The 14699-nt window shown below is 41.6% G+C and overlaps 1 protein-coding gene across 4 annotated transcripts in view; it reads left to right on the top strand.

The window, feature by feature from the left end:
• Nucleotides 1-5544: 5544 nt before the first annotated feature.
• The window catches only part of LOC140212748 (D(2) dopamine receptor B-like), a 117370-nt gene continuing 108215 nt past the window's right edge, over nucleotides 5545-14699 (top strand). For 3 of the 4 annotated variants that reach the window (XM_072283909.1, XM_072283905.1, XM_072283907.1), the window contains exon 1: nucleotides 5545-5763. The gene's annotated coding sequence lies outside the window, so the exon portion shown is untranslated. Of the gene's footprint in view, nucleotides 5769-14699 lie in introns of all 4 variants that reach the window. The other variant, XM_072283906.1, reaches the window with a different exon arrangement.

Raw genomic sequence — 14699 nt, 5'->3', positions numbered from 1 at the left:
ATCTGTCTCTGTGTCCACGCCTTTGCGAGGTGGGCCCGGCCATTTGCCGTCACCTTGTGTTAGGATCTGTCTCTTTATGTTCAGTGTTCTATGTATGAGTCCCGACCCTATGTCCTGTTCCCAAGGAGGGGTCCAGGCTCTGTGTTCTGCGTACCTGTCTCCCAAGACCAAGGCTCTGTGTTCTGCGTTCCTGTCTCCCAAGACTAAGTCAAGGCTTTGTGTCCTTGTCCTGTCCATGTGTGTCGTCCTGTACTGAAGTTCCCTCCTCCTATCCATGTGCGCCATCCTGTGCTGGAGTTCCCTCACCCTGTACTGGAGTTCCCTTGTCTTGCCCAGGAGTCTCTCATTCTGTCGTGTAGCCTCGTCTTGTCTTCTCCTAGTTCTGGAGTCCGAGTCCAAGTCAAATCCCAGGTTCTGGGTCCTTGCCCAGTCTCTGGTTCGGAGTCCATACCCAAGCCTCCACACTTCAAGAGCCAAGAACCCAGCCTGCAGCCCCAAACCTCTAGACCACAGCCATGTCCTGACCGGTAGTCATGTCATGTCCTTGCCTGGTTCTGGGGCCCAAGCCCGAGGCAAGACCCAGGTTCTGGGTCCTTGTGCAGTCTCTGGCTCAGAGCCCAAGCCCAGGCTCCTAGTGCATAGTTCCTTGTCCAGGTTCCCTGTCTTGTCCATGTCCTAGCCCAATTATGTGTTCTTGTCCCTGCTCCTTGTCTGTATCCTGTCATGTCCCTACACTAGTCAAGTCCTATTCCTTGTACTTCAGTGTCTGTGTCTTGCATTTGGGTCCGCTACCAGCACCCCCCATGTGACAAAATAACCTTAAATATTCAGCTCTTGAAAATGAATATAAATTCCAATCATATGAAAATCACTGAGTTACTCTTAAAAGAATAAATTATTTCAGTATTAGATCAGTAGATGTGACTAAGCCTTTCTCTTCATTCTCGAATCAAAGTTGCTGGTTTCAACAAGTAAATCATGAAGTTTCGTATATTGCCAATCAGACAGATACAAAGCTGAAGGAACAGAAAATGTAATGGAAGAAGTTGTATTACCTGAGCGATTTTTAATCTCTACCATACAAGCTGCTGCACAGAGGAAGGCACAGAATGCTGGAATTGCCAAGTACCATCAATGGAGACATAACATCAGGTCTTTCTCTGGAATGTAAATACAGTGTGCTCACTAACTAAAGAAACACTTTGGAAACTATCTTTCTCTATAGATACAGCCTGACTTACTGAATATTTCCAATGCCATCATTTTTTTAATTTCAGACATCCAATATCCAGATGCTATTGTCAATTAATATACATTCCTTGAAATTAAGGATCTTCCCCGTGACACTTATCTGAATGCATTCTCAATTATGGCTTAAGAATGAAACCCAAACTAACTCTTAGCAGCACTACCCTGAGATTTGTTCTTTTGAAATAATCTTTTTATCGTATCCATCTTACTCTGCTGTTCACTCTTTAAAACCTCAGTGTGCTAAAATGAAAAATCATTTTCACCATTCAATGAATATTAAAGAATTATTTATGAGAGCAAGAGAGGAAGTCATTCAGTCTATCAAGCTATTGGTATCCAAGTATTCATTCTCCAAGAGTTCAAGATGAGGCAGTGATCTTCCCAAGCCTTGCTTCCTTCTAAAGTTTTCATGTTATTACTAATGCCTATTATCATGTTTAACACCACAATACTGGAGGTCATGTAGTTGTCTTACTGCTCCTGTCACCTGGGTTCAGTCCTGACCATGGTTTATGTATATATTGAGCATGCATGTTCACTCCACAGCAACATGGGTTTCCTCCAGGTCCTTGGGATTTCTACCACTTTTCAAAGGGGCAATGGTTTTGAGTTTAATTGGCTATTGTATATTGCCCTTACAGTGATTGTCTGGTTGGAGAATCAAGTGAGTGTTAATGGGCATATGTGAGTGAATAGGTTTTCTTGCAAACAAATGGAGAAATTGAATTGATGGGATTGATCTGAGATCCAACATAGATTCAGTGAACAGAATGGCTGTCTACACCATATCATAAAAAAGTATGAATACAACATTCAACTTTACATATCAGTTCACTTTTCTTCTTTCATTCATATGAATAGGTAAAAAGATACCCCTCAATACAAACCTCTGATCTTCATTAGCTAGCAATATTCAATAACTGAAATAACTGCAATGTTTAAACACAAAGTAAAACAGCGCTGAACAATAATATTCATTGCAAATGGATGAATAAGATTGCCTCTACAGTGAGCCTCCATCTTACAGGAGGTAATCACCTACATTTCACTTTAATAGATTGCAATAGTTACACACGCAAAATTCTGGAGGAATTCCTTTTGGGCTTTTTGGGCTGAGATCCTTCATCAGGACTGAACAAGGCAGACTAAGAAGGTGAGGGAGGGGAAGGAGTGCAAGCTAGAAGGTGATAGATGAAGCCTGGTGGGTGAGAGAGGGGTATGGAGTGTGAAGGGATCTGATAGGAGTGGAGAGTAGATCATTGGAGAATGGGAAGGTGGAGGGAGTTGATAGGAGGATGAGGAGAAGAGCTAAGAGGGGAGAAGAGGGAAGGGGGTGGGGAAAATTTACCAGAAGTTAGAGAAACTGATGTTTATGCCATCAGGTTGGAGACTACACAGATGAGATATGAGGTGTTTTTTCTCCAACCTGAGATTGGTCTGATCATGACAGTAGAGGGGGTCATAGACCAACATCTCAAATGGGAATAGGGTTGGGAATTAACATGGCTGATACCAGGAAATCCTGCTTGTTGCAGATGGAGTGAAGGTGCTCAATAAGGTGGTCCAGCAATTTACGTCTATTCTCACCGGTATAGAGGAGGTTGCATCGGGGGCACTGGATACAGTAGATGACCCCAAAACCTGAAGTGTTGTGTCACCTGTAAGGACTATATGGGGCTCTGAATGGAGGTAAGGCAGGAGGTCAATGGGCAAGTGTAGCATTCCAGGAGGGAGATCAGTAGGGAGGACGCATGAACAAGGGAATCACAGAGAGTGTGATCCCTGCAGAAAGTAGGGAGTCGGGGTAGGGAGGTAAAGATGTATTTATAGTAGGATCCTTCTGAAGATGGTGTAAGTTGCAGAAAATGATGCCCTGGATACAGTGGATCTTAGGGTGGTAGGAACTGACAAGAGGAACATGTCCTCTTAGTTTCATTTGGCTTGCTGTGGTTCTCCAGCTTTTGCTCAGATCAGCTCCATGGCGGATTATTGTGCTGAGAAAATATTCTACAGAAAGCGATTCATCCAATTAGCTGTTCTACTCTTAGTCCCACCCTGAGATGGAAAGATTTCTGTCCACATCAATCTCCTCTCCAACTTATCTGAATTAGTTCAGTTAATTCTGACCACACTCCACACTGAGATTTGAACTGTGGAAAAAAGGGATTCTGATTCTTCTGATACATTGTTGGGATGGTAACATTTGGGCACACTCTTGGCCAGGCAATATATGTAGTGAGAGAAAAGGAGCTAATCTCACATCAGAATTGGAAATTCAAGTTCAAGTTTATTGTCGTTCCACATTATACATGTATACCATCAAACAAAGCAACGTTCCTCTGGACCAAGGTGCTCATCACAGCACACATAACCCACACACAACACAAAGCAATATTATCACAAGTAAGTTAACAAATAATAAAATATATTCCAGAAGATTGACATTTAGCATAAGGTGTATTCACGTCACAAGTTAAACAGTAAATCATATAATGCTACTAGCGCTTTGTACCTGATGAGACCTGGGAAAGAACTGTTTCCTATCCTAACAGTTCATGTCCTAATGCTGCAGTGTGGGGAGGAGGGTCAAAGAGATTGTTAGGCAGATGGACAGGATCGCTGATAATGCTAGGGGCCCTGTATACACAGCGCTCCAGGTAAATATCTCTAATGGGTGGAAGAGAGACCTCGATGATCTTCTCAGCAGTCTTGCCATCCTTTGTAAGGCCTTGTGGTCAGATGCACTCCAAAGTGCCACTGCACTTAGTAAGTACATTGGATCTCCACCAGCTTGGAGAACCAAAATGTACAAAGGAGGATTTTTAAAAATATAAAATGTAACCTTCACAGTGCAATTCTTCCTGCATACCTTAATACCCATAAGTGAAAGCTTTAATATGGACAACCCTTCCTATTTCTTTTTTAGCGGCCTAAAGCTCAGACAAGGCTTCTTTGTTGCTTAGGTAGGAAGTAGCATTTGTCATAAACACAAAGGAGAAGAACGATCGTAAAATTAAACTTTGCAAATTAAACGCACCAGTAATTACTCTAAGCGAATAATGGCCAGCACGGCATCTCTCAATGTGTCTCTCATATGTTCTTAATCCTAAGTGTTCCTTGAGCTTAAATTGCAAAGCAAAGATTTCAATCTTAATTCATTGTAAATCATTCTTACAAGTCTTACGTGTGTGGCTAAAAAAAATCTTGATTATCACATTTACTTCCTAAAATGAATCATCTGTTCAGACTAATCATAAAAGGGGACTTCAGTGAAATTCCTTTAAAATAAAATAGTTCAGAATAAACATGATATTAAACACAAGGGATTCTGCAGGTGCTGGAAATCCAGAGAAACGTGCACAAAATACTGGAGGATCCCAGCAGGTCAGGCAGCGTCCATGAAGAAGAATAAACAGTTGACGTTCCGGCCCGAGACGTCGACTGTTTATTCATTTCCATGGATGCTATTTGACCTGCTGAGATTCTGCAGCATTTTATGTATGATATTAAACATCTTGAAAGAATGTTTCAGAAGCAAATTGCTGAAAACACTCAGCAGGTCGGACAGCATCTGTCTGAAGCACTAGCTGTTTCTTTTTCCGCTGCAATTGAATTTTTTAATGGAATGAACGGTGCACAAAACAGTGCAGGAGAGGATGTCATCTGAATAATCTGGTAAAATCGCGAATGTCCCTGGCTAATTCGCTATCCCTTAAGGGTAAACCAACTCCCTCAATAATTGTATCGTTATTTATTGTTTAAACTACTTTGAGGATTGAACGCAGGAATAAAGAGAATTCTGTTCAGCAGAATTATTTGTTCTAATGGAGTTACGTATTTTTTTAAGATCAGTATTTACAGTGGAAATGTGTCAGAGAAGAGCATTATCTCCAATAACCACCAATATTTAGTCAAAGTGTTTTATGTTTAGTCTATGTCGAGCCATCGGGACTCATTAGGAACTAAGTGTAAAGTATTAATGCTGGCTAAGAGGACGTGAATCTGGGAGATGCATTGGTTCGCTTGCGCAGAGAGCGCACTTGACAACAGGGACTATGCAGCAATTCATATTCCCAATACATTGGCAGAGTTTTCTTTTGCAGAGATAATGACAACAGTGTTTGGGGTTAACTGCATCTCTTCGCGTTCGTGGCGGTTTGCAGACACTCGCTCGAAACCTCCCTCCCTGGATGCGCTGATGCGTATGACGGCAGCCCCACCTGCGCACGGACGCCAGACACTCGGAGCTGTCCGACAGTGTTGGTGCTGATCTACTCCACTCCTACAAATTCCCAGCGAAGGTCGGACGGAGTCTCCGCCAGCGCTACCGTGTGCTGCCACGTAACCCAACCATGGCAAAGTGTCTCACTCTCTCCAGTCCACACAATTATTGACACAAATCAGGACTTTTGTTTTGTTGGTTGGCCCTTCCTACCTTCCCTTCTTTTATTTAGCTGAAATTTGTGGTTGGATTTACCCAGCACGGTAGAGGATTGGACATTCTATGGCTAGGTAAGGTAAGATACCAATACAAAATGTATGGATTCGAATGTGCGCAGGGGTTTTCTTTCAGGAAAGTGAAAAGAAATTGAGTATATTTAATTTGTTCACTTTTATTTGCCTTCAAATTAAGGTTGTGTCAAAGTCGGGTCTAATAGGAAATCCTGAACGTAATTCCCGTGGTATAACTTTTAAAAGAATGGTCCTTACATATAAAGGACATTTGAAACGATTTAGTGCCTCCGAGGCACTTTCGCGAGGATCTGGTTAAATCACAGTGTGAAACGTGGTGCTCGATTTCAGTTGGGAATTAAAAGCAGTGTGAATACAGTTTCGTTCGGGCTTCGGCTGTCAGGATCGGATGGCTTTGATGATCGTTCCCTGAGACGTGGACGGTTTACCATAGAACATGGGACAGTACAACATTGGAACAGGATCTTCGGCCCACAATGTTGTGTTGAACTAAATGAATTAGTAATAAAATGGCCAACTAAATTAATCCCCTCTGCCTACACAATGTCCGTATCCTCCCATTTCCCTCACGTTCAGATGCCTAACTAAACGTCTCTTAAAAGTCCCTAATATATTTGTCTCTGCTACCACCGTGGAAGAAACTTAACTCCTCTCACCTTAAATGCATGCGCTCTGGTACTAGACATTTCAACCCTGGGGGAAAAAAGATACTGTCTATCTATGCTCCTCATAATCTTATAAACCTCTATCAGATCTCCCCCCTCAGCCTCCACCGCTTCTGCGATAAAAACTCAAGTTTGTCCAACCTCTCGTTATTGAACTTCCCTCTAATCCAGCCAGCATTACGGATTAACGTTTCATTTTGCTTGTAAATGCAAAGGGAAAAAACAAGTACTGTAAAATACTGAGCGGCGTCAGTGAAGTTTTCTCATAGGGGAAATAATCCTGTCGTCCTTAGTAAGTAAAGGTTAGTTACTTTTACTTTCCTGTTTTAAGTTTCATTCTGTACCAGAGTACAGAGACTTATTTTTAATTCTGTCTTTAAAAAGTAAGTAATTGTTTGCATGATCATATCACTCAATGTGTTTAATGCTGCTGGTCACGCACAAAAAGATACACATAAGCGGAATAATATGAAAGCGGACTTTTAAAGCTACAGGCTTATATTGTACGCTCAAACGTCCGATTTTGGGCTGATAGCATTCTCTTTCATACTCGAATAGTTACGGATACATTGTAGCAAATTCACTAAGTAACACCCACCACTCTTTCGCACACAAAGAGAAATGTGCTCACATTTTCTATTTTCAGTTAACACGTATGTAGTTAGATGGTTTGAGTAAGTGAAAAACAATGAGCAGTGGATGTAGACTGTAGTGGGCTGTGATGTAAGTCACATAAACAAACTCTTCATATGATAACATAAATACTCATTACAGTATCTCTGCAATTCTGGATATTGAATGTGCTTATGCACAGACGCAAGGTATTCGGCAGATGCTGGAAATCCAGAGTAACACAGATTTTTTTGTGTGTTACCATGTCTTTATAGCGATTTTTCACTCTGAGAGATTTGTCTGTCACTTTCATTTCAGCCACTGGATCGTTATATATTGAGATTGTTTTTTTTGCTTCAGATATTTATAGCTAAAGGGTGAATAGATAATTACTCTAGGTCTTTATCTACTAGATTCGGCATTTGCGCTTTTAAGATGAAAGGTCTTTATCCTGGAAGGTTGAATACGCTACAGGTTATAACCTGCATGCAATAGTACTCGCGGGAGAGTCAGCATTCATTAAGGAGCTGGATTCACTCCTTAGGATACAAGCTAGTTTCATAGATCAGACCCCATGATGTTCCTAGTTTAGCAATGGCAAGCGAGTTTTTCTCTCTGAGGGATGGGTGTCCAGTGCTGGTAGGTACACGGAGAACTGACTGGTATTATAGGGTAGTCTTGACCCAATAACAAACCTTCTCCAGGCATTTTGATATGAAATATATGCTCATTTAAGTAAAATAACAGTGGTGCAAAAGGAACAATGATATTCCCATGCACACAGTTTTCAAGATAATGCAGACAATGTTAGAATTAGTGAAATTAACATCTTAATTCATAGAATATTTGTTGGAGAATGCCTTAATATTAAATATTTAAACAAAAACATTGCAAGTTAATACTTTATGCTATACTGTTCCAACATCTGTGCACAATTCAGTTATCTTTGTGTTATATATTTATTTAAATATCAACTATTTTGAATAGTTGGTCATTTGTAGGATGCATTATTTGCATCAATATATTGTGTTCAATGAATGATAATAGTTGGATTTAGTACGTTCTTCAAGTGACATGCAGTTTGAAAACCTTCAGTACTGTCAGGCCTGCACCCACTGATACCTCCCAGTCTGCACCCAGCTAACAGGATTCACCTGCCGTTTACTCCAGACACATCACCTGCAACCTACTTAAACCCAGTTCTCATCCACAGTCCTTGTTCTCTCATTAATCAGCCAGGCTCAACCAATTGCTTCTAGCTTTCACTCTCTCTACCTAAAGTTTACCTTGTTGCTTGTTGTGTTCAGTTCCTGTTCTCTCTTGTTTTATGACCCCTTGTGGCTTTTTATTTTGTGGTCTATTATTAAAGTTGTCATTCACCACTGAATTGTCTCTGCTGCTCTGCTTTTGGGTCAAGCCTCTTCTCCATTTCCTGACAAAAACAGTCAGATTTCAGCCACACCTACTCCTACAATGGTAACTAAGAGTTTATTTCATTGCAACCAGATGAGAATATCATTGGTAGAGAGTTTCTGTTTTGGTGACTAAGACTGAGTTCCAGCTTCAAGAGAAAGTAAGCAAGGTTGTCTAAATTCTTCAGAAGCTGTTTTGAAATATGAAATTGATAAAAAAAAGGATGTTTTACTCTTTGTTATAGGGTTGTGGAACGTGCCTTTGTAGGCTCAATCACATGAAATGTGGATCCACTGTTATTCGCTTTTCTCACTTTATAATTATGGATGCATAATGACATTCCACAGTTGTGTTCAACTTCTCCCGCACAGTCCCCAGTAATATATCTGCTTTCAATTAAAAGAAAGATCAATAACAATAGAACAATGGACCAATTTGGATTGGCTTTTAATTCTTCAATTAAAATGTTAAGGGAAAAGTCTATATTCAGGAGTAAAGAAAGTGAGAATGCCCTAGACTTCTTCCCTCACTACTATTCAGGGCCCCAAATAGTCCTTCCAGGTGATGTGGCCCTTCACCTGTGAGTCTATTGGGGTCAGCTACTGTATCTGGTGCTCCAGGTATGGCCTCCTGCTTATAAGACCTGATGTAAATTGGGAGACTGCTTCACTGAGCACCTATGCTCTGTCTGCTAGAAGAAGTGGGATCTCCCAGTGGCCAGTCATTTCAATTCTACGTTCCATTCCTATTCCGTCATGTCTGTTCATGGTCTCCTCTATTTCAACACTTCATAATCCATCTGGGTAGCCTCCAATCTGATGGCATGAACTGATCTCTCTAACTTCCAGTAATTGCTACCCCCTTCTCTCCTTCACCATTTCCTGTTCCTGTTTCCCTCTTACCTTATCTCCTTACCTGCCCGTCACCTCCCTCTGGGGCTCCTTTCCCTTCCCTTTCTTCCATGATCTTCTGTCCTTTCCTATCAGATTCTCCCTTCTCCAGCCCATTATCTCATTCACCAATCAACTTCCCAACTCTTTACTTCACCTCCTCCCCCTCTCCCAGTTTCACCTATCACCTATCACCTTGTACTTACTCCTCCCCTCCCCCAACTTCTTGCTTTCTTTCTGACTTCTCTTTCTCTGTAGTCCTGATGAAGGGTCTTGGCCCAAAATGTTGACCATCAACACTTTTCCATAGATGTTACCCGGCCTGCTGAGTTCTTCCAGCATTTTGTGTGTGTTGCTTTGAATTTCCAGCTTCTGCAGATTTTCTCTTGTTAGTGATGTATTGCTTATTCCTCATTTCATCTACTGTAATTACCAAGGGAGATGTCATATTTATTTTTATGCTCTAATAGGTTTTAAGTATACCCAATAATTTAGGGATGTGGTTATATATGTTATAATGATATTTCTGCTCTATATTATGGTATTCTGCCTCTGCCTCTGCCTTCAGATGATGACTCCCCTTACATATGTATGGTTCTGAGACTGAAACTGAGCTGCTAGACAAATGATATTAGACCTGAATTTCTCATTTAGCCTCAGGGATAAACATAAGATGCAGTATATGAGTGACATATTCATGGAGATTTTGATGCTTTCCAAATGTAGACAACTTAATCATGGCATTGAAAGTTAGTTTTATCTATGATTAAATGAGAACAGTATTACAAAGACGAATCTGTTGGATTCATTTCAGATCTTTTGATACATATCAATCCTTCATATTTTTAGAACTAAGTTTTTTCCTTAATTTTGTTTCCATGGGGTGAAAACATTAAGTTGTAGTAATTTTCTGTATTTTATTGTGAAATGATCTTCAGTAAACAGAAAAAGGTCTTCAATAAATATTATAAGCATAAAATATTGAGATTGTTGTTAAATTGAGTTCCTTCCTGTCTCCACATTGGCCCTTAAGATAATTCCCCTCAAGACACAGAGAACCCAGTCTGTAGTGAAAATGGTAAATTAGGGACAGCACTTTACTACCATCTAGAGAGGATGCATTTGTCTGCTCTCCTGTTGCCCTTCCTTCCCAAGATGCAAGGTCCTGCCACCACGTGGTATTGTATCGAGTAACCAAACACCGAACAGATGAGGCTCAGCCATCTGAAGTTACCCCAGGGCTGGAAGCTGGAGCATTTTAATCAAGAGTTGAGTACTTCAGAATTTAATCTGTTGAAATGCCTTTTCCTGTCATTTCACAATGCAACAGAAGGAAGTATGCGCCCCATACACCATATTTAATGCTGTAAAACCCACTAACAAGCATGGTAACTTATCACATGATCATAACAACATGATCAACTGCTTTATTTGGACAAGCAATAATAATAACCATGCATATTTGAGGGCTAATAATGACAGATTGGTTTGTTAGCTTTTTATGAACATTTATAACACAAAAATGGTCTAGTGATTCCCTGGGAGATTTTCTGTTTAAACAATTAACTTGCCTTTATGACACCTCTGAATCTAAGAATACTTCACACATAATGAATTACATTAAAGCTCAGTTGCACATGCAAGCAAAGGCAGCATCTTGTACACAGCACGATACTGTAAATACATTTCATTTATTCTTTTTTGGGGAATCTGAGAACATCAACAAGACTTGCATATACTACCACTGCCATTTCCCTTTGATACACTGTAGTGGCCTCTTGGGCTGTTTCATAGAGACAACCACATGGGGTGGGTCTGGAATCACTTACAGGTCAGACAAAACAAAGATGACAGATAACCTTCAATAGAGAACTGTAATTAATTCAACATGTTTTTTTACAAGTCAAGTCAAGTCAAGTCACTTTTTATTCTCATTTCGACCATAACTGCTGGTACAGTACACAGTAAAAACAAGACAACATTTTTCAGGACCATGGTGCTACATGAACGATAGAAAAACTACACACTGAACTACGTAAGACAACACAAAACTATACTAGACTACAGACCTATCCAGGACTGCATAAAGTACACAAAACAGTGCAGGCATTACAATAAATAATAAACAGGACAATAGGAACAGTAGAGGGCAGTAGGTTGGTGTCAGTCTAGACTCTGGGTATTGAGGAGTCTGATGGCTTGGGGTAAGAAACTGTTGCATAGTCTGGTCGTGAGAGCCCGAATACTTTGGTGCCTTTTGTCAGATGGCAGGAGGGAGAAGAGTTTGTTTGAGGGGTGTGTGGGATTCTTCATAATGCTGTTTGCTTTACGGATGCAGCGTGTGGTGTAAATGTCTGTAATGGCGGGAAGAGAGACCCCGATGGTCTTCTCAGCTGACCTCACTATCCGCTGCAGGGTCTTGCGATCCAAGATGGTGCAATTTCCGAACCAGGCAGTGATGCAGCTGCTCAGGATGCTCTCGATACATCCTCTGTAGAATGTGGTGAGGATGGGGGTGGGAAATGGACTTTTCTCAGCCTTTGCAGAAAGTAAAGACACTGCTGGGCTTTGTTTGCTATGGAGCTGGTGTTGAGGGACCAGGTGAGATTCTCCGCCAGGTGAACACCAAGAAATTTGGTGCTTTTAACGATCTCTACAGAGGAGTCGTCGATGTTCAGTGGAGAGTGGTTGTTCTGTGTCCTCCTGAAGTCAACAACCATCTCTTTTGTTTTGTTTTCACATTCAGAGACAGGTTGTTGGCTCTGCACCAGCCCGTTAGCCACTGCACCTCCTCTCTGTATGCTGACTCATCATTCTTGCTGATGAGACCCACCACGGACGTGTCATCGGCGAACTTGATGATGTGGTTCGAGCTGTGTGTTGCAGCACAGTTGTGGGTCAGCAGAGTGAACAGCAGTGGACTGAGCACACAGACCTGGAGGACCCCCGTGCTCAGTGTGATGGTGTTGGAGATGCTGCTTCCAATCCGGACTGACTGAAGTCTCCCAGTCAGGAAGTCTAGGATCCAGTTGCTGAGGGAGGTGTTCAGGCCCAGTAGGCTCAGCTTTCGAATCAGTTTCTGAGGAATGATTGTGTTGAATGCTGAACTGAAGTCTGTAAAGAGCATTCGAACGTATGTGTCTTTTTTTGTCCAGGTGGGTTAGGGGCAGGTGGAGGGTGATGGCAATGGCGTCGTTTGTTGAATGGCTGAGATGGTACACGAACTGCAGGGGGTCCAGTGACACGTTGATTGTTTTTACGGTCATCATTACTAAGAGTAGTGAGTAGCTGTTGATGTTTTTCTCCCAAATGGCATATTTACTGAATTTAAATGGCACAGCTGCACAATGGGATTCAAACTTGGGTCTCTGGATTGTTAGTTCAGGCTTCTAGGTTACATATCCAATAATTTAGTCATTGCATCTCATCAAACTCTTAAGTGTGCAAATGATTATATTTTTACAACTTTACAGGTCTTGATTTCAAATCCTGCCCTACGTAACACAACAACACGTATGTTGGGCACGTGGCCAAGTGGTTAAGGCATTCATCCAGTGATCTCAAGGTCGCTAGTTCGAGCCTCAGCTGTGGTAGCGTGTTTGTGTCCTTGAGCAAGGCACTTAGCACACATTGCTCTAGTCTGTGCGAGGAGTGGCGCCCCACACAGACTTCCAATCTGCGCCTTGTAAGGCATGAAAATGCCCAACGCTGGCCTCTCATGGTCTGAGTCGATGTTCCCTCCCCTCCCTCCCCTACCCTATGTAAATTAGGAAGCTATGTTTCAGTAATTTTGGTAAATCTGGAGAGAAATAACCATGAAAAATTAACAACAGATTGCTCTAGAAACCTAATTGGTTCTGTAATGTCCCTCAGCGAAGGTAATATACCTGTTTTATAGATCTGGCTAACCCACTGTTCCAGTGCTAAACTATGCTGTTCATTCCTGATTTCCTATCAGAATTAAATGCCAGACTTGTCAATATCTTCCATGTGAGAGGAAACTTCTAGACTGAATGGTTTATTGACCAAAAGGACAACGCAATGATTCGATTTAGTATCAGAGAATGTATACGTCCATGAAAGAAGAAACGCCAATGAATGAATGATGGTAATATCAGAACCCCAAAGCCCCCACCCCCTCCCCCCACTTGCTCAAGCAGAAACACCAACCTCCCACACCACCCCCCCACCATACAAGCAACAGCAAAAGCCCCCAAAAAGACCTTTGATCTGGAGTTCATCAGAAACTCCAGTCTATCCCTGCACTTTGGTGTCTCGGATAGGCACTCTCATGAGAGAGTGAGAGACAGAGCGAGATCGCTCGAGCACAGGGGCTGTCTTCCGACAGTCCATAGTCCATACACAGCCCGCAATGAAAGATGGAGGCACAAGAGTCTGCAGACGCTGGACTATGAAGCAATAAAGAACCTGCTTGAAGAACGTAGCAAACATGTTGCTCAAATTGTTTCAACGTTCCATGCTTTGTTGCAGGGATTTGACTTTTCCTTCCACAGATGTTGCTTGACCCACTGATTTCTTTCAGCATTTTGTTTGTAAGATATTCTGTCCTGACACTGTTTTCTCTATGCTGCTTTGCTGTTTTCTCACAGCCTGAACGTACACTACAACTTGCACTAATGTAGTTACGTCTATTTTCATGCAAGTTGTGTATAAATTATGCTAATTTTAGATTATGTCAACTTATTTTATCATGTTTATAACGTACTGTGCTGCTGTTGCAGAGAACTAATTTTTTATGATATTTATACCCTAGGTGAGAGGGACAGAGAGAAATAAATAAGGAATGGGGTACGAAGGGGAGGTGGGGCATTAACGGAAGTTAGAGAAGTCCTTATTTATTTATTATTATTATTATTTTCTCTCTCTCTCTCTCTCTTTTTTCTCCCTCTTACTATAACTTCTTGCCCATCCTCTGGGCTTCCCCTCCCCACCTTTCTTTCTCCCTAGGCCTCCCGTTCCATGATCCTCTCCCTTCTCCAGCCTCGTATCCCTTTTGCCGATCAACTTTCCAGCTCTTGGCTCCATCCCTCTCCCTCCTGTCTTCTCCTATCATTTTGGATCTCCCCCTCCCCCTCCCACTTTCAAATCTCTTACTATCTCTTCCTTCAGTTAGTCCTGACGAAGGGTCTTGGCCCGAAACGTCAACTGTACCTCTTCCTAGAGATGCTGCCTGGCCTGCTGCGTTCACCAGCAACTTTGATGTGTGTGTTGCTTGACTGTTGGAGTCTGTTGTTACATTCTACAGCTTCGTGAATGTGTTATGATAATTAACAATCCAAGGCACAGTTCATCAACCAAAACAGATTATAGAGTCTTTATTAACCAAAATATTAAAAATATATTACTGTGCACTCATGAAATATACACAGGATAT

Source organism: Mobula birostris, chromosome 20 (assembly GCF_030028105.1).
Source record: "Mobula birostris isolate sMobBir1 chromosome 20, sMobBir1.hap1, whole genome shotgun sequence".
Taxonomy (NCBI): domain Eukaryota; kingdom Metazoa; phylum Chordata; class Chondrichthyes; order Myliobatiformes; family Myliobatidae; genus Mobula; species Mobula birostris.
The sequence above is the reverse complement of the archived record's forward strand: the minus strand, read 5'-3'. Positions and strand labels throughout refer to the sequence as shown.